The 19,290-nt window shown below is 43.8% G+C and overlaps 1 protein-coding gene across 1 annotated transcript in view; it reads right to left on the bottom strand.

The window, feature by feature from the left end:
- LOC146789325 (ATP-dependent translocase ABCB1-like) overlaps positions 1-19,290 on the bottom strand; it is a 1,722,143-nt gene that overhangs the window by 1,124,370 nt on the left and 578,483 nt on the right. The window lies entirely within an intron of this gene.

The following is a 19,290-nucleotide window of genomic DNA, read 5'->3' as shown; positions in this document are numbered from 1 at the left end:
ATTTGCATCCACTCTTGTATGGGAGCGTTTTATTGGCTCATAGGGAGTAAAAGTTCCACGATTGGATGGACAGATTGAAATAGGAGAAACAATAGCATTAAATATGGACAGTTATGTAGCAAGAGAGTCTCATGTAAATCAATTATTAGTTTAATTTACAGATTTTAGCTTATGATAGGTTGGCACGAGCTAAGGATCTTTAAGACAAATGGTCACACTATTAAGAAACGCTAGGACTGGAACGAGAGCTCTGTGTTACACTAAATGGACAATGTGAAAACAATGTATGTGGAAGTTAATGCTTTGTTGAGGCTTGCTTTGAAGCATGCATTCTGAGCGCACTCTTGTATGGGAGCATATTATTGGCTGCTGGGAGTTATGATGTTTTGTGATTGGACAGGAGGTTTAGAACAAACTATAATGAAACACGCAACAGTATGAATGTGGAGGGTGATTTGGCACAATAGTTCTATGTGAAACCACTGAATGGTTTGATTTGAAAATTACAGCCTGTGATATGATAGGTGGGTGAGAAGTAACAAGTAAAAGAAAATAGATACAATATAGCACTATGTAGTCATAGAATATTGAGTGATTAGTGAAAAGTAAATTCTACGAGATGATTTAAATATGGACAATTCATGATTAAAGAAGAGACTGCGTTGCAAACATATCTGTATGGGGCAATATGATTGGAACTGGAGCCCAGTTTCACAATGAATGATTGGTGCGAAGATGTGAATGTGCAGAGTGATGTAGTGCCCTGCACTGCTTTAGGGCCTGTAATTAGGTTGGCTCATTTGAAGTTCTCATGGCGTGGAATGTAAGAGAAGCAATGGTGTATCCGGATACTAAGGTGGTTTATAATTTGCTAATGTGCTAACATTGGACTTATGGTGAGGCATTGACCATTGGATCATTCAAATTTTATGAGTTTATCATTGGTGACAGGGAGCTATACAGGCTGATTGAGCATGCTTGCTCATTTTACCAAATATTCCCATTTGATGCTGGTGTTACTGCACACCTCATAGACCTGACTCGATAGGTGAGGAGGGGAGATTCTACCTGAACAGGCTTTTGAATTAACTTTATAGGAGATGGTAAAGCAGGTTGTCTACAGGATGTTAGTTTATACTTTGGCATTGTAATGTATGGGACTAATTTAGTTTCAGATGGATAGATGGATATATGATTTGTGGTGTCTCTCTGTACTTGGCTAAGCCTTGAGATGTTGATGGTTAACATTGTTTGAATGATTGCACATGAACTAAGGGATGGATTTATTTTCATACTTAGTTATTTTGTACTCTTTTTTCTTCAGAGCCCACTGGGGAGAGAGTGTTCTTACTTACTTCACGAAGATTCACCTCCGTTGGTATACTGTCTACAGAAAGGCAAAGTGAGTTTGAGCTATGAAACTTTTGCCCTCTTATCTTTCTTACTAGATATCATTGGGTTTTGACATTTCTTTAATGAGTAGTTATAAACTAAGAAACAAGGTTTTTTCTTAAATGGATGTCTCTTTGACCCCCTCCCTTTTTTAGGTTGAGCCTGAGCCAGCGAGCATGCGTTGCTCTGCGAGACTTGTTGTGATGGATTAGCGAATAGAAACCCCGCCCACACTCTGCCCATATTTGCCATAGGCTTGTGTCATTGTCTGTCCTAAATGCTTGCTTTTGATTTATAGGTAGGCTTGTTAGTCCCTCCTTAGTACTGCCTCCTCTTTGTTTATTACCTCCTAAGGCGACTGGCTCCTTTACTTTGGCTGTTACACGGTCCATCTTAAATCTGTGAGCACTATTTTCTGTAATGAGGTTTGTGCCTTCTTTACCCCTGCCATCCCTCCTGTTGTCCGTGCCTTCTTCCATTCGCCCTCCCTCCTGTTGTCCGTGCCGTCTCTCCCTCACCTCTCCCCGTTGTCCGTGCCTTCAAAATCCCCCTGCCTGCCTAAACACCCACCTCCCATTGTCCGTCCCTTCTCTCCCAGACCCCCACCCTCCCTCCCGTTGTCCGTGCCTTCAAAATCCCAACGGCTGCCCTCCCACCCTCTCGTTGTCTGTGCCTTCACCGCCTGCCCGCCCTCCCTCCTGTTGTCTGCGATGGCAACCATTTGCAATGCTTTAGGTCTCGCATAAATGCAAATCCTATTGCATTGCAAATGCTTGTTTTAATGGACTTCGGCCACTGCGGCTGTGCCCACAGGCGTCGCTGCACTGAGCCTTGAATTCGGAAAACTTTAAATAGCAAAGAAGCTTGCAACCTTTTTTGTCTTGGAAATCAAACTGGAGTGAGTAGAGGGTGTCTGTGTCTGTGCGCCTCTCACACAAGGGTGCTAAATATAGCGCACTGTCCCCAGACTTTGAAGTGCGCCTCTTCTCTTTGAAATTGCCACTTCTGTCTGGAGCGAGATTTCGGAAACCGCCCACATAGCGCCATACAACACATCTGTGCGGCAGAGGCAGAGGCAAACACCTCTGTGCTTCACGTTGCACCAAACAACCTCACTATGCTGCTTTGTTTAATTGGTTTCTTACAAGGATCAGAACTGCTCAGTTTCTGACAGCGAAAATCAGCATTCTGAATTTGTCTTTATAGAAAAAACAAGCCGTAATATTTCTTCCTTATGCTGTTTTTTGTAATGACTCACATGGTGCTCATTTTGAGCACAAACCAAACTGTTTATTTAATCCTCCCGTTTAATCATACACCTTTTCAAAGTGGACACTTTTTTATGAGAGCAGATGAGTTCTGACGCAACAGGATACTTAACTCTGCAGTCCACATGTGTGAACCTCACCATTTTATTGATTTTTGTAATTTGAATTTCCTTCATTTCGTTAAGCTGCAAATATTACACAAGGGGCATAGCTTGGTCAGTAAGAGTGTGGTGTGTGCTAAGGAGGGGGAAGGGGGAAATGTGAGCTCAGTGGCGGATGGTGACATTTGAAAGTGGTGAGGCATAAAATGCTGGTCATACTGCACCGTAACGAGCAAGCATAGCGAGCGAGCCCGAACAACCTATGGTGCGCTCGGGGGGGTTCTCCCCCCGAGAACATTTTGAAAAAAGAGTGGAAATATGGTGCATTTTCAAGCAAATTTTAGAAAGCAGGAAGGTTAATAAAGCAATTGTGAAAGTGCAGTTATTACATTAATGCAGTTTGCATGCAGCTCTTGGATGACAGTTAATAGCTTACTGTTGTATGTTAGGATTTTAACTTGCAAACTGCAAGTAACAAAACAGGTTAATGTACCTGCTGCAAAGAACATGTACCTGATGATGATCACAAAATGCACATGATCTAAATCGGTCAGTGAGCCACCGCTTTTGTCAGAGAGATCTTTTTGTTCCTTGCAGCAGGCACATTAACCTTCTGCACTACCTTTCCATGAGTCAACAGTTCCACTAGACAAAACTCCTTCCACATGTAACATGAAGGAAGTATGAGTTCTCTCCAACCATGACAGAGGAAACATGCACTGGACAAAAGGAATGGGCAGGAAGACAGGGTTCACAGAGGGAGACAGGAAGGGCCGATCTAGATGGAGACTAGGAAGTGTAAAATGGATATCAGCAGCTTGGCCTCCATCTTGTACACAGCACACACACGGTCTAAAAATAATGCACATTCCCTGCCCTGGGAGTGTGTAAAGGCAAGTCCAATCGGGACGTGATACACACAACAAATAAGCTTTTGTGAGTAAAATGAGAGCAAGCAAACAGGCTATAAGAATAAGTCTTATAAATAGAGAGTGCAGCTTTATGCTCATTAATAACACTATCCAAACATACTTGCGTTGGAAAGATCTTAGTAAACAAGCAGACAGCTGATAAAGAACATCTTGTTTCGGGTGACAGAACAAGGAAGTAGGCATAGGAACAGCGTGTTATTCTTAAACGACATGACTAATAGCACGGAAAGATTTTATTCCACTATTCATTATTTGGCAATTTGTAAGGGGTTTGCACTTTCACCACAACCTCCATGCTTGTTTTGTTGGTTGCCATCTTAACTTTTTGTTATATTTGTTTACAAAAGCTGTTAACTTGAATTTTTGAAGATGATAACACTGGATGCTTTGCCTTGGCTTCATACGTACACTTTGTAGATTGTCGGCCAATTATTTGTATTACACAGGAATGGTCATTAGCGTTAAGTTGTGGTGGGCTGGCAATATACCATCAGTGTCATGATTATGTATGTACCTTATAAAATCAATAAAGACAGTTTGAAAAAAAGTATTTTGTCAGCCGTTTTAAAATACTGTAGGTAGGCCACAATAGACCACAAGATACAAAGCAGTCAACAGACGACAAAACAGGTTACAGTTAACACCACACTGCATAGAACGCGTCATGGAAGAGCCCAACTAGTCATGCCAAGTGACGCACTTCAGCTTACCGCCTCCGGGCAGCACCTTTATCAACAGCGCTATGACAGGAGACACACTAGTTGTGAATATTACAGCGACGGGTGTATATGCACCGAGAAACGTTCACTGGCAATGTTACTTTAGCTATATTAAGTCCCCACCCTGTGATGCTCAACAGCAAAATTGTGGAATATCTCAGGTATAATAAAAAGATAAAAGCCATTCGAGGCCCCAGTCCTGATCAAAGTTCTTCGGGGCTTTACTCCTTTGCGTAAACAACATGGTCATTACAGTGTAAGGTGCACGGCGAAGTGCTTACTTAGCAATGCTTCTTACAGCCCACTGAATCGCAAACAATACGCCTTGCAGCACAGCATGAGACTTCAAACTATTCCTGACCTTTGCAAATAAAAATTCAGGCATGCACTATGATTCGAAAAGTTGTGATCTTTGAAATTGCAAACAAGCGTCTTTGACTAAAAGGTATTATAACATATCAAAGAGCTGGATTACAATAGAGATAGGAACCACATGTTTACTTGCGTGCTGACATTTCATGTTCATTTCATACCACGTGTGTTGGAGGGGGGAATCGCGCACGAGGGGTTCTCGTGCGGGGGGGCCGTGGGGGTTTGAAAATAAAGTAAACTTACCTGACCGGGTCTGCCGCCTCTGCTGTCTGCTTCTGGGCCGGGGTCCGTATTTGGCGCCTTCACCGTCATAGTCCTCTGCATGCTACTGGGTGGCAAGCCCTCTCAGGCTCTCAGCCAATCCAGACGCTGCTCCAGAGTCCAGCAGCGCCAGGATTGGCCTGGAGCAGGGTCACTCCCTGCCCATTAGGAGACCTGGAGCTGTGAATGAAGCAACCCTCGCTCTCCTAAGGGGAAGGCTTAGTGTGCATGTTCGGGCTGGTCTTAAAAAATGACCAGCCCAAAAACGAACATGCGCACGATTGTGCTGTCACTCACCCTGAGTGCTGCTGCAGCCCCGCCCCCACCCCCTTCAGCATCCCTCCTTGTTCTAATTCTGACGCTAATTCCAATCAGGAGTCCTGATTGCTGGAATTAGCGTCAGAAGTAGAACAATTTCTCATTGTTGGGGCAACGCCCAAACACCCCCAATGGACGCACCGCCAATGTGTGAGCTTCAGATTTCCTAACAATCACGAGGGATAAAATATATTTTACGAGAAGCAGAGAGGGGGGCTCACGGAGCAGTGGGGAGGGAGAGGAGGGCAGATTGTGAGGGGACCATATAACTCCCAATATTTTATAAAATAACCATTTCAAAAACCTTTAAAATAGAGACAATAGTGTGTGTGTTTTTGTCTGCTTGTGCATGTAAAAATCCCAAGTGAAAGCCAAGTGAATCTTCGTTTGTTTTTGGTCGATCTCTGAGATGAAATGTGGGACAGGCAGAGCCGTCGGTACTTTGAAGTGACGCCTGAGGGTGTTGTGGTCCCTTTAACCATTTTTAACAACACTTGCTTCCTTTCAACACAGCATGTCTGCAAGGATGACCCCTGCAATGCACATGAAAGTCATAACCAACATTCTAGAGCAAACCTCCTGAAACCACAATCTTTTCGACTGAAATCTAGAGGGTGGGGGGAGTCTTTTGCAGTTCTTGGCTCTAAGGCATGGAATCTCGTTCCTAGTACTAAGCGTTCCATCGAATCCAAAGTATCTTTTAACAAGCATTTGCAATCAGCCGCGGTCTGTGCAGGTAACAGCGGTGAAGTGGTGGGCCCAGGTAAGAGGGGATTTTGAGGGACAATGAAGAGGAAAAATTAATTATTTATTGGATTTTTCCTCAGCATCGTCCCTTGAAATCACCCCTTACCCGGCTCCACCGCCACACTGCAGTTACCTGCATGGACCGCAGCTGTTTGCAATGCAATAGGTCTCGCATTTGAGGAAGTTGGAGCTATTGGCTTTGTAAATGACAATGCCTTTTATTTATCTTTTGGTCTTTAAAACATGAATAAAAGGCATTGTCATTTGCAATGCAAATAGCTTAAACTCTCGCAAATGCGAGACCTATTGCATTGTAAATGTTTGTTTCCTTAGATACCACTACTACTAGTGAACTTCAAAAGGCAAAAATCTTTTTGATTACTACCTGTGCAAGTACAAAGTGATTCGTTTTAGGGTATCTGTATTTTTGCTTCAAAACTTGTATAGACACCTTTGGGGTTTACTTTACTACTAGCGCAGTGTCAAAAGGCCCGGGCTTAATTGAGGTTTCCTAAAGAAATAATATTTGAGCTGTAAGGAGGCTAATACAAAGAAATAGTTTTACTGCATGCAGCATGTACAAATAATGGACATAGACATGTTGAGAAATCATATGTCATGATATCTTTTCTTGTTCAGAATAAATATTGCTGATATTGGAACTGGGTGATTGTTTAATATAGCATGTAACCAACTCACTTGTGGTTTGTGTCTATGACATATGAACATGATAATTATGTGTGGGGGGAGTATATGGTATTCATGTTAAATGTATGTGTTTTAAGTGTTGTTTTATTGAATTTGTAGAGCTGTAAATAATGTGATATCACCTGATGAATAAAGATGATCTTTTTGAAAAAATCAAAGTTTGGCTCCCTCCTCGCACTTGGATCAGAAGCTGAAAAATAAGTTTGAACTGTTGTGAATGCGTACAGAAGGACTATTTCCAAGATATTGAGTGTTCCCTTTACCCAAAGGTCTTATCTTCTGCAACTGATAGCATGCAGAGTGACATGTCTTTTTTTTTTACAACATGGGCATTCGCAGCTTAGAGCCATAATGCTACTGAGTTGGAAACACCATAATGCCACTAGCTTGTTTTTGCCATATACCCTCGCAAGAGAACAGACAGTCATGGCAGAAAAAAATTCAACTTATACCATGTTCCACATGAAGCTAGAGAAACTGCCCTTCACTGTTGCTGAAACACCTTCCTCGAATTAAATAATACACTGATTCATTTCTCTGCCAATTTCGACATTTCACTTCCAATTCTGCTTACAACACCATCAAGTGGGCAAACAGGAGGTGCTAAAAGAGGGGTGTGTACATGAGTTATGGATCTTACCTTTAAAATGCCGATGTCAGAATTGGGAGACTTAGGTTTTTCTTAGCGGGACTGACTGCACGCACTTAGAGGGCTATATTAGCGTTAGGAATTTTAATGTTTTTTAAATGCTTTCAGTTGGGAAATGTTTTAATCGTCTGTGTAACTGTAATCCTGATTTGATTAGACTGTAAAATCATGATTTTATCTTACTGTAAAATCGAATTGAATCTGAATTTAAATTTACATGCACACCTCGGAGTATTCTCAGGCAGGTGGGAGCAGCTAAAACTTTGTTACGCTTTTCTGTCAAAAGGGGACATCTAAAGCTGCCATTTTTTGGGCAGTGTGCGGTCTAGCTTCCCGCTCTGCCATGTGCTGAAATTAGTATGCAGTGCGACTGAGCAGAAGGCGCGCCAAAAGACAAGCCTGTCTGTGCAAGGCAGCATCCCAGAAAAACCCAATGCCAGCCATAATGCCTGTGGAACCTTAGAAGGTAATACTCTGTTCAAATTTAGTCCAGACCAATTGATAAATCTTGCCCCCATGTGGAAATGCACTTAAGAGTCCTCATTGTCTAGGTGCCTGACAACCTTCCTTGTATACAGTGGGGTTTTCAAGTCAACTCCATCCAGCACCCCGAGTCATCTAATTTGCCTCCCCTGCCTGAACCTAGTACTAACTCAGGTTTCTCTGCAGCACTAATTAGTGCATGGTCACTGCCGAAACACGCTTCTAATATTTAGATTTTTCATGTGATGAAATTCAGACGTATTGTTTTGAAAGGTTATAACATATATAACATATATAATAAAGACCGCAGAAGGGTTACAGGTGGTTGCGCGGCTTTGATTTATTGAGATATTTTTGTCTGCACGGTAATCCCCACAGAGGACTTAAAAGATGCAGAGGCTCTTGGTTTCTGCTTTTATTTATCACCTAATCAGTCTTTGGACAGATTTTTTATTTGTCGGCCCCTGGGTCATGCGGGCTGTTTTCTTAACTCTCTGTCCAATTCCTTGTCCCATTTGGCCTTGAGATAGGCCCTCTTCATTCTATTAGGAGATTTTAACCTCCATATGGAAAAAAGGAGGATAGTGAGGTGGTTTCTTTATATGACACTACATCCTTCCTGGAATTGTCTCCTTATCTAACTACAGACCCATATACTTGCTTTCAGCTTTGCCAAAAGTATTGTAGAAGCATCTCAACTCCCAGTTTTCCCAATACCTGGCAAGCAACAATTTATTACATCCTAGTCTGTCTGGCTTTTGCCCATGTTTCAGCACAAAGATGGCACTGGTGGAGATGGCAGATTACATCAAGAGTACTTTAGACTCTGGGGCGAAGGCACTTTTGATAATGCCAGATCTCTTACCAGCTTTCGATACAGTACCCCATACAACTCTACTGTCATTTTTCGTCGGGACCATGTGTATTGCTAGTTGAAGTACCCAGTGGCTCTGCTCTGAGCCCTACTTTATTTAACATCTACCTTACTCCCCTTGCTGTACTTGTGGAGATCTTGGGAGCAAAAATAATCGCTTGAGCTGATGAAACCCAGCTATTGATTTCATGGGACTGCAAAGCAGGGTTCCCTGGTGAAAAAAACGGAACCTGTCTGCCATCTGTTAACCAGTGACTAACCCACCATCAGCTCAAATGCAATGCAGAAAAAATAGAGCTGGTATCTTTTGGAGTGAAGGCCCAGGAAACATGGCAATCTTTCTGGTAAGCTGAAGGCCCTTTTCCAGGGCGTCAATTGAATTCTGTGAAGAATTTATTTATCAAATTCGATGAGGACCTCTCTTTTTCACTGCTGGTGAATTCAGTGGTGGGGTCCTGCTTTGGATTACTGTGTGTCTTAAGAAAGTTTCTACCTTTTCTGTCCTTCTTAGCCAGGAAACAAGTGATACAGGCGATGGTGTCAGCTTGGCTGGACTATGACAGTGCCTTGTATCTGGGCCTACAGAACTACCCCATCAATAAACTGCAGGTGGTCTAAAATGCAGCACTCCTGGGTTTGCCTCTAAGAGCACACTCCTGAGGTTGCCTCCGAGGTCACACATGTCCCTGCACCTTAAGGCATTGCATTAGCTCCCCATAAAAACAGAATCTTATTTTCAGAATCTCGTTCTGGTCCATAGAGCCCCTAATCAGAGGGGCGCTGGATATCTTAGGGCATGTATTAGTTTATATGTTCCCTCTAGATGCCTGCGTTCAGCTAAAGCTTATTAGCCAGCACTCCTAGGATCAAGCGCTCTAGGGCTGGCTGCAGATCCTTCTCCTGTTTAGATCCGTCAGCCTGGAATAAACTTTCTTCGGAGTTTCGAAGCATTACAGATATTTCTCAGTTTAGCAAGAGACTGAAGACATGGTTGTTTAATCAAGACTAAACAGATTAGGCATTCTATATGTGCATTGGTAGAGGTGCTTAGCTCCAGGACACTCCTTGGAGTAGCGGAGCGCTTTATAAATCCCTTTTCGTTTAATTTTATTTAAGTTGATTTTATTTCTCTGCAAGAGTACTTCGGGACAGTCCTTAGTTTCCAGGGAAGGTACGCTTCGTGGCTCATGTAATGCATCTAATGCAAACTTGTCATGCTACTGGAAAGGTTTCCCGGATGCTGTGATCCGTCCAGCTTTCAGATTTCTCTTGATTGGGAGTAACTTGATGCTGAATGATCAAGACTGCTGTGGGATGAGACAGGTTATTGACTATCTTGTAACAATCTCTGCAATTGTGACTTGCTGTACACAAGTACCGTTTCCATCTGCCCGTACAGTTACAGATGTGACACTCTGGCCTTTGATAAAGCTTACAAATGAGCACTTTGATGCTTCAAACTGACTGAAAGTGTTATTGTTCCAGAAAAATGTGGTCTTAACATTTGCAAGGGGACGTTTGATCTTCAAGTTGCAAGTTCCTCTTCTGAGATACAGCCTCTACCCGGCACTGACTTCCCACACCATTTTGGGGAGCTTGTGCACCACATTTTTAACATGTCTAATACGGCGGGAGTGGCACACTTTTTCAAGTTAATTGGCTCTGGGTTGGTTAGCACCTTCCAGACAGTGTTCAGACACTCCATGCTTGGAAGCCTTTTTGGAGGCTTATTGATTGTCCTGTTCCTAGGTGTCGCGATTCTGCTTTTAATTTTTCTGCTCTGCAATGGATGCCTCACTATGAGGCCAAATGGGGATAGCACTGCCACACATGCTCCTGTGTCGTGAACGCATAGTACAGTGCTTTGGCACACCCTTACTTCATGAACTGAATGACAAAGGGTTTGTGTCCTTTCACCTGTCTGGCTACACTGCGTGCAGTCCATTTTCCACTGTCTGCTGTACTCTTTCGAGTGTGCTGCGGACATATACTTGGGATCACAATTGGTTCAAACCCCAGACATTGCCCTACTGGTGGGCCAGTTAATGGCTCACTTGTACTGTGGTCCCTTGAGCTTGCCATAGCTCCTCAATGCATATTAGGAGCCCTCTTGGGATGCTTCGGCTTCTGGTGATCTGGATCCGGACTCATCATCTGTAGAATCAGTACCAGCTGTTTCTCTCTTGCTGGTCACAGAGGTGGATGGACTGGAACATCTTTACTCTATAGACCTGATGCATGCCTCTGGGATCATCATCTGTGGTTGCTAGAAACAGCAATGTTTTGTCTACTGCTCCGAACATGTAAATAATCTGACAGTTTAACATACTTGGGGGCAAATTTACAAGTCCCTTATGCCAGATTTGCGCCGCCGCAAGATTTCACTCAGTCACTTTTCCGGCCATGCTGCGTCAAAACCCTGTGCCTGCTTGAAGCAGGCGTAAGGATTGAGGCAGCATGTTAGGGATAGGGACACCCCGAGCCTTACTGGAGCTGCGTCGCAACTCCAGCAATGCGCCGCCTGTCAGCGGGAGGTGCGACACGTATCTGCCCATCTGTGCGCCACGGTGCGCCGCATTGTAAATGTGGCGCATCAGTGGTGGCGCACAGGTGGGCAGATGCGTCGCAACTTCTGGCGCATCCCTGCTGATTAGCAGAGATGCACCAGAAGTAGTAAATCTGCCCCTAAATTGTTAAGGCTTTCTGTATGCTTTTATCTTCAAACTATCAGAGTAGCTTTTTATATAGTTTTAAGGGTTTTTATGCTTTTACTTAGGTTTAACATTGTATCTAGGTAGCTTTATTTAGTCGTATTACGCTCAAGAAGTAGTATTAATCCCAGTTAAAAAGTGGCTTCTCTACATGCTCATGTTCTTGTGTTGCCTTCTCGCCCCTTAAACGTTATGACATTTGCCACACATTAATTTTTGTGCACACACAGGATAACATTCCTCGAACTCAGTTTTCTCATAACTTCGTAGGCACTGTATCAGAACACCATGAATGCTCTGTACAAGGGCTAAGTTCAGTATGCAAGATGTTGCTATTTGTTTTTGACCGCTCAACAACAGAGCTATCACACTAGAATAAACAATAGCATCCTGACTGGGGCTCTAGCATGATAACATGGAAAATGTTATTAGAAATATGACATCTTTCCTTTGTTTATCCAGAGGAGCATTTCACTGGCACTGAGAGGTTGGCCAGTGCTGGCATTTCAGCTCCGCTGATTCATGTCACCTCATGTGAGGGATGCTGTGCAACTCTACACTAAGATGGGCAGCTTGCTGCTACTTACCTAGAGGTAATGGGGAGTTAGACCACCTGGTAGTGATTTGGCGGATCCACTCACCTTAGACATGATGGGGTAGAATGCGCTAGGTAGGAGTATACTATATTACAGTACTTGCATGCAAGCATATAGTCTTCTATAATCAGCAAAATGGTTGACTGGTTCATCTTCTTCACTATTCTCGCAATGTTAATCATATTATTCTGCTTCCTTCTATTAATTAATTTTACTAAAGACTCACAATGCTTCAAAAAAGAATAAAAACACATGTTACCACAATATCCTGGGGGAACAGGGTTGTCATGTTCTGAGGGTGCACATCTAACTGTTACTCTGTAAGATTAGGGATACGGATGGTGCACTGTGAGCTAGCAGTCTTATTGGCCAACATATCTTGAAGGGAGCTCAGAATCAGTCTCACACCAGTCCAACATTTATGTTGTCCAACAAACGCACATTTTTACTTGCGAAAGTGTAAGTTGTATGACTATGGCACTCTACAAATCAATTTAATTACTGCAGTTTTTATATTGCATTGCCAGAAACAGAAGTGGATACACAGTCCTAAATAAGACCAATTCAGATCGGTGCTGCTTGCATACAAGGATGAGGGTCTCACAGAGTTTCCCTGGTTATTGTGTGTGATATAATTTCAACAAGAGCTCATCATCCACAAATCTGGATTTCATAATTATCTCCTGAACTATTTGTGCAAGTTTTTGTGATACACATTTTTCTGCATTAGGGCATAGGCTCTGGACAACATCACAGAACACCTTGTTGATTAGATTAAGAAATATGCCAATACTGTGGTTGTTTTCATAGTGGGTTCTCTTTCAATTAACAGCTTTTGAACAGTTTTGCACTTTATTACCGATGGATACTTCTAACCACAGATTCCTCACCTTGAGAATACCCCTGGCACCAGACTGTATCTGGAGAATTTTTCCTAGCAATTCCCTCACATGCCAGTAGATGGTGTTGTGTATCCGATTTGACCCACCCCTGAAATGGCGCAGGAGCCACCTATAATCTTCAGACCTGCATGCTTGCCTTTTGGTTGTAGATCTGAAGCTAGCACCCTCATTTTTCAATGTCATGCCAAAAATATGTCCTGAATTGTTTTTCAAATAGTATGCAAGGGATAAATGTCCCTCTAAAACTGCGGAACTTAAACCCTGCAGGGATTATCATAAAGAGATGTCCAAGGCAGACTCTCATCAGGTTTGTCTCGGGTGTTTGGGTTCATCGCACAACACCAAGCCATGAGGGGACAGCACTAGGATGAACACAAAGGCTATTTGGTACTAAGAGGCCAAGCTATAAGTTGCTGACCACCATCAGAAGGTACATAAGGGCCAGTCTCATGCACAGTCAATGACACGGACGTCTGCTCACTCTCAGGGTCCTTCTCCCATTGCAAGTCCAAGAAAAAACACACAAAGTCAAAACATGGCTCAGAAATCACATTGATGTCAGAGTGCCTTTTTGATCTCCTCTTGCCTCCACTGCCAAACTGATTCCTCAGCTCATGCTAATCCAGCTCAAAAGCCCAGAGCCATCAGCAAAGCCGCAACAGATCAAAGCCTTCAAACAGGCTATGTTGCATATATTCACCACCCTTCTATTTCCCTCTGTCGTCCCTCAAGGATACGAGAAGGCCTCCAGTCAGATTACCCCTGGTGGCCCCAACCCAGACACTACCTGTGCCACGTGACTCCAGCAGGGGGTCTGTCCCAACTCTGTGGCAAATGCTCACCTCAACTTTGCATCCAGGGCTGAGATACTCGTCGATCCCCCATACATCTATTGTCCTTGTCGACACTGAAGGTAATCCAGAACCACCTTGAATGAAGTGATGCCCACCTTATCCTTAGGTGCACTCAATCAATTCTGCCTCATTCAGATTCAGATGGGGAACTACCCTTTCCCAGACAAGTTCCCTTTTTGTTGGACTCAGAACATCAGGATGAGGGGGATGATGCATCCTAATTTATTGAGGAATTAGCCTCATTTGCTGTGGTAGTAAGAAGATCTGTGGAAGTCTTGGGCCTCCCACTTCCTTTGATTGATGTAAAGCCCAATGTTCTGCAGCCTGTGCAGACTTACTTTGAACCACTTCTCCCATTCAATTATGAATACACTCCTGAGCACTTGGTCCAAACCAGGGTATTGACCGCCAGCGAAGAGACAGGTCACTATATGACACTAAGCTGCTCCTAAAGACCCAACTTTCCTCCTTCAATATCGTACTCCTGAAGAACCTTCTAATTCAGGCTTCCAGGAGCAGACTGAACTCAAACGTATTCCCTACTATGCTTCCTGATGGTGAATCTCAACACATTCAGTCATTTCGAAAGTGAATGTTTTCATCTGTCGGTCTCTTCCTCCAATCAGTAAATGCCTTTAGCCTCCTATTCACATGTGTTATGAAAGATGTGAGTGAAATTGTGCCCACAGTCCCTGAGGGATTTCATGCCAATTTGACAAATCATACAATACAGAAAAGGTGCTGTAAAATTCGTTATCTGCTCTGCACTGGACACCACTGACTGTTTTGTAGGGCAGTCATTACTAGTGTGGCTACACACACATGGATAACAACCACATGATTTTCCAATGGCATAAATGCAGCACTGACAGACATCCCATTAGATGGCACCTGTCTCTTTGGGGAGAAAACTGGGTTTGGCCCTGGGGCACTTCAAAGAAAGCAGAGCTACAGTATGGTCTAGCATTTTCACCATTTTTGGGGCTTCCGAAGGGGTTTTCCAACAAAGGCAAGATCAAGGCCTGCCTATGTGGTAACAGATTCCCCAATCCTTACCAGCTCGTGGATCTGGTTGACAATGTCAAGGACCTCAGAGGCAAAGTATTAACCAGTCCTCACCCCACTTCTGATGCTTTCAAACCCCTTTAGCTTGCCATCGGATCTACATGGCCATCCCATTGGAGGCAGGAGGTATTACCCTCTCGGGGGTCAAAGCATTGCATCACACAAATAGGTTTTTCAAACTGTTTGGAATGGATACTCTTTAATGTACTAACCTCCCCACAACATATTCCACCTACTTTTGTCCATCCTACAGAGGGAAGTCCATGCTCTCTAATAGAATCGGAAGCAAGGAGTGAATGCTATACCAAGTTTTTCCTTGTGCCAAAAAAGGATGGAAGACTTTGTCCTATGTTAGATCTTAGCCCTCTGACAATCTTTCTGAAAAAAGGCAACTTCAAATTGCTCACTATGGCTCAAGTCCAGTCTACTCTCAATCCAGGTGACTAGATGGTGGTGTTGGATTTTCAGGATGGCTATTTTCACAACCCAATCCTGCAGTTCCACAGGTAGGCGATAAGCATTTTCAGTTTTCTGTGCTCCCTTCAGCCTCATCCTTGTTCGGCGGGTCTTCGCAAACTTGATGGGGGTGGTCAATGCCCATCTTCAAAGGTTGGGGAAAACAGTTTTCCTTTCCCACTTCCAGAGGATGGTGAACATCATAACATCTTTGTGGTTTTCAATGTGCTGAAGTCACACCGCTCCCCTTCATAGAGGATCCCGTTCTTCGAAACCCTTCTAGATATGGTGCAGTTTTGAGCCCTTGCTCCAGCGCAGTGAGAACAGGAATTTCAGGCTTTGAGCCAAATGATAGAGAGAGTGACCTCTTGGTCTCTTGGCCTCCTGCATCCTGCTCTTGGACCATGCCATGTGGGACATGCAAACTCTGCAGTGGGATCTGCAGCCTCAATCAGCTCTGTACCAAGGGAACCTTTCAGATTACATTCAGGTGTTCCAGTGGACTGTAAAAGATCTGAAATTCTGGACCGCAATTAGACCAGTGGAAGGCCCATTTCCCTATCCCACCCAAAGACGGTTGTGAGAGATACATTGTTGTTGGGTTGAGGATGTCATCTGGAAGAGGTGGAGATTAGAAGATTCTGGTCTCTGGTGGAGACCCACCTCCTCATCAATTTGTTGAAGTTGCAGGCTAATCAATTGGCACTGAAAACCTTCCTCTCCTTCATCAGTAGGGGACTGGTGCGGGTTCTTATGGACAACACCACCACCATGTGGTACTACAACAAACAAGGCTGAAAGAAGTTATGGTTCCTGCGCAAGGAGTACCTCTGACACGGGTTGAGCCAACAAGGCATCTCCCTGGTAGCCAACCACCTGAATTGATCTTCGTATGCCAGGATGGAAAAACTCAGTAAGCATTGTCGGGTTTGGGTAATGGGGAAAACCCTAGCTTGATCATTTTGTCACCTCCAAGAACATGCAGTGTCCAAACCTTTGCATGTTTGCATGTTTGAGTTTCCAAGTGGATTCTTCCTCGGAGGTTCTACTCCAATTCAGCAGCTGTTTCTGTTGCATCGGCAGGACACACTTCAGTGTCCCGGCCTCATCAACTTACACCTTCAGGAGTGAATATTGAGCAGGGACAGTAGTGGATCTCTTCTTGGCAATCAGGCATCCATTCAAAAAACCCATCCATGCTAGATGCTGGGGGAAGTTTGTTGCTTTGGGTACCTCTCGACAGGTACAACCCTGCAAGAAAAATTGTCTAATGATCTACTTTTTTTGCTCTCTCTAGCTCAGCTAGGACTCTCTGTAGCCTGTAAGAGGTTATTTGTGGATCCGTTTGGCCTTTCTATGGTTTCTAGATCAACCATCATTGTCTAATCACCTTGTTGAGAAGCATTTTCAAAACAGTTGACCAACATCCTTTCTCCCACACCATATGTGATGCTCTAGTGGGAACTCAACTTAGTTATCACATATTTGCTGTGTACTCCATCCAAGCTGATGCATAGCTGTTCTTTGCATCTTCTTACATTTTTCTTCTTAGTGCCAACATCAGCTCATTGTGTGAATGAGTTGTAAGCACTGTACATCCAGCAATAATACACTGCCTATTTTCCGGACAAACTGGTGCTTCAAATTAGAACAGCATTTCTACCCAAGGTTGTAATGCGCTTTCACTTCAGACAGTACATCACCATTCTGGCATTCTTTTCTTCTCCTCATCCGTTGAAAGAGGAAGAAAGATTCCATTGCTTGCTTTCTAAAAGAACTTTCAGCTTTTACCTTGATCTCACTAAGGACCATTGGGAGGATGATCAGCTATTGGTTGGGTTCACAGGAACAAAGAAGGGCAATGCAGTACAGAAAAGAACCACATCAAGGTGGATAGTTCGCTGGGTCAAATTTTTGCTACACACTGGCTAAACACCAGCCTCTAGGGTGCTTGCGGACTCATTCCACAAGTGGCAAGGATGTTACAACTGCATTGACAGGTGGAGTGCTAGTCTGTTCACACTTTCATGAAGCATTACTGTCTGGATAGTCAGGTCCAATGGGAAGGGCACTTTGCCTATTCGGTCCTGCAGAACTTTTTGATCTGAGGCATTCCACAGACACAACACCTTGGGAGGTGCAGCTTTGGTATTCATTAAAAAGGTGAAGAATCTGTGGTTAGAAGTGTCTATTAGAAGTGTCACGTGGCCCATAGGGACATTGTCCTTTTTCACTAAGTTAGCATGAGCGAGTGGCAGCTGGTCTACTGTTTTGCGCACATTACTATGAATCTTTATTTTGAAAATACTTTTAATGACTGCTTTCACATGAGAACTCGTTGCTGGGTTTGTTCTCTGCATGTTCCTGACTGAACATTATGTGCAAGGTCAAACAACAAGGTCCCTTGTTATTTTGATCTGGCCAGACCGTGGCCCTTAGACAAAAAATACCAATGTAGCTGTTGTTTGGTCAGCTTACTTGGGTTTTTAGTAACCCTAGGCGTAGTTTGCGGAGTTGCACTAAGTGACTCTACGTGAAGTGGTTACAAAACTCCGTCTGCACTACGCAGAGCTCCGCAAGCGGCGTAGTGCCATAGATAAATTCTGTTCGCGATGATTGCACAGTGCCGGGTGCTTGTCCGCACTGTGCAATCAATCGAACAGCATCACGCACAGAGCAAGCTTTCCTATTCTGCCGCTCGAGTAGATTTTTACTCGAGCGGCAGCTTTCTCAATGCGAATGGGCAGTTTCTCAACGCGAGCGGTCGCGAGCATACGTGACCACTCGCAATGAGAAACCTGACCCCCCCCCTGCTTTGAGAAATCTCACTGGGAGGTTTATTTTCCACACCCGTACTTGCCAACTTGATGTTGCCGATCGCGAACGAGGAAAAATCTCGCCGGGAGGTTTATTTTCCACGCTCGCGCTCGCCAACTTGACGTTGGGAACGCGAGCGAGGAAAAAAACTACGCTATGTTGCACAAAGCGGATTTTTGGGGATCTCTGCAAGCTCCGCGTACCGCGAAGTGAAGAAAACTCAGCAAACTCAGCGAGCGGAGAACAGTTCACCACCCAGGCCTAGTTTTTAGTTGGGTAGATGATTAGGTGACACACACTTGGAGAGGGACCGTTCCAGGGAGAAGAGCGAGACAGCACCTACGATGTAGATCTACCATCTATAGGCTAAGCCCAGCGATCTTCTAATATGGAATAATACTTCATCTTAGCAAGGGGAGGGAGGTTAGGCACTATAGTCTTTTTCTCCATTGTCTTTTTATGATGACATCTCCCTTCATGATTTATGGACTAGCTGCTATGCAGACTGTATTTGTACTATGCATTTTTCTGCTTGTTGTGGCACGTATACTGCATGTTAGGGCACATAAGTTAAAATAACCATTTTAAACAGTTTCATGTCTCCGTCAGATCTTATTCTGGACAAGTACAAGAGAGTGAGCGAAAGGGTGTGTCTTGTTACCGCGATTCCTGAGAGATCGGGGAGTGATGTGTTCTGAGGTGCCTAATCATTTGCTTCTCTGTGAGTGAGTAGGAGAGCAAGTGAGGCACTATAGCTAGTCAGTCCTGGGTTTGTGGGTACAAGGTGGTAGGAAGACTCAGTCCCTATATACCAAGGTCCCATAATCCTGCACATAGTTCTGTGTTTTTGCAGAATCCCTGCAACTGAAGAACAAGTTACTTGCCTTTGGTAATGTTCTTTCTTGTGGATACTCTAACCGCATTTTCTCACATTTTCTCCTTCTAGTTCTATGAAATGAACTCTTTTCTTCACATAAAAAGATCAAAAATTAGAGATCTTCACATTGTCTACTCAGATGTTATCTTATGTTGATTTGTATAATGCACTAATTACCCGAGGGGGTA

The sequence above is a fragment of the Triturus cristatus genome, chromosome 10 (genome assembly GCF_964204655.1).
Source record: "Triturus cristatus chromosome 10, aTriCri1.1, whole genome shotgun sequence".
Taxonomy (NCBI): Eukaryota; Metazoa; Chordata; class Amphibia; order Caudata; family Salamandridae; genus Triturus; species Triturus cristatus.
Note: the sequence above shows the minus strand (reverse complement) of the source record. Positions and strands in the feature narration are given on the sequence as shown.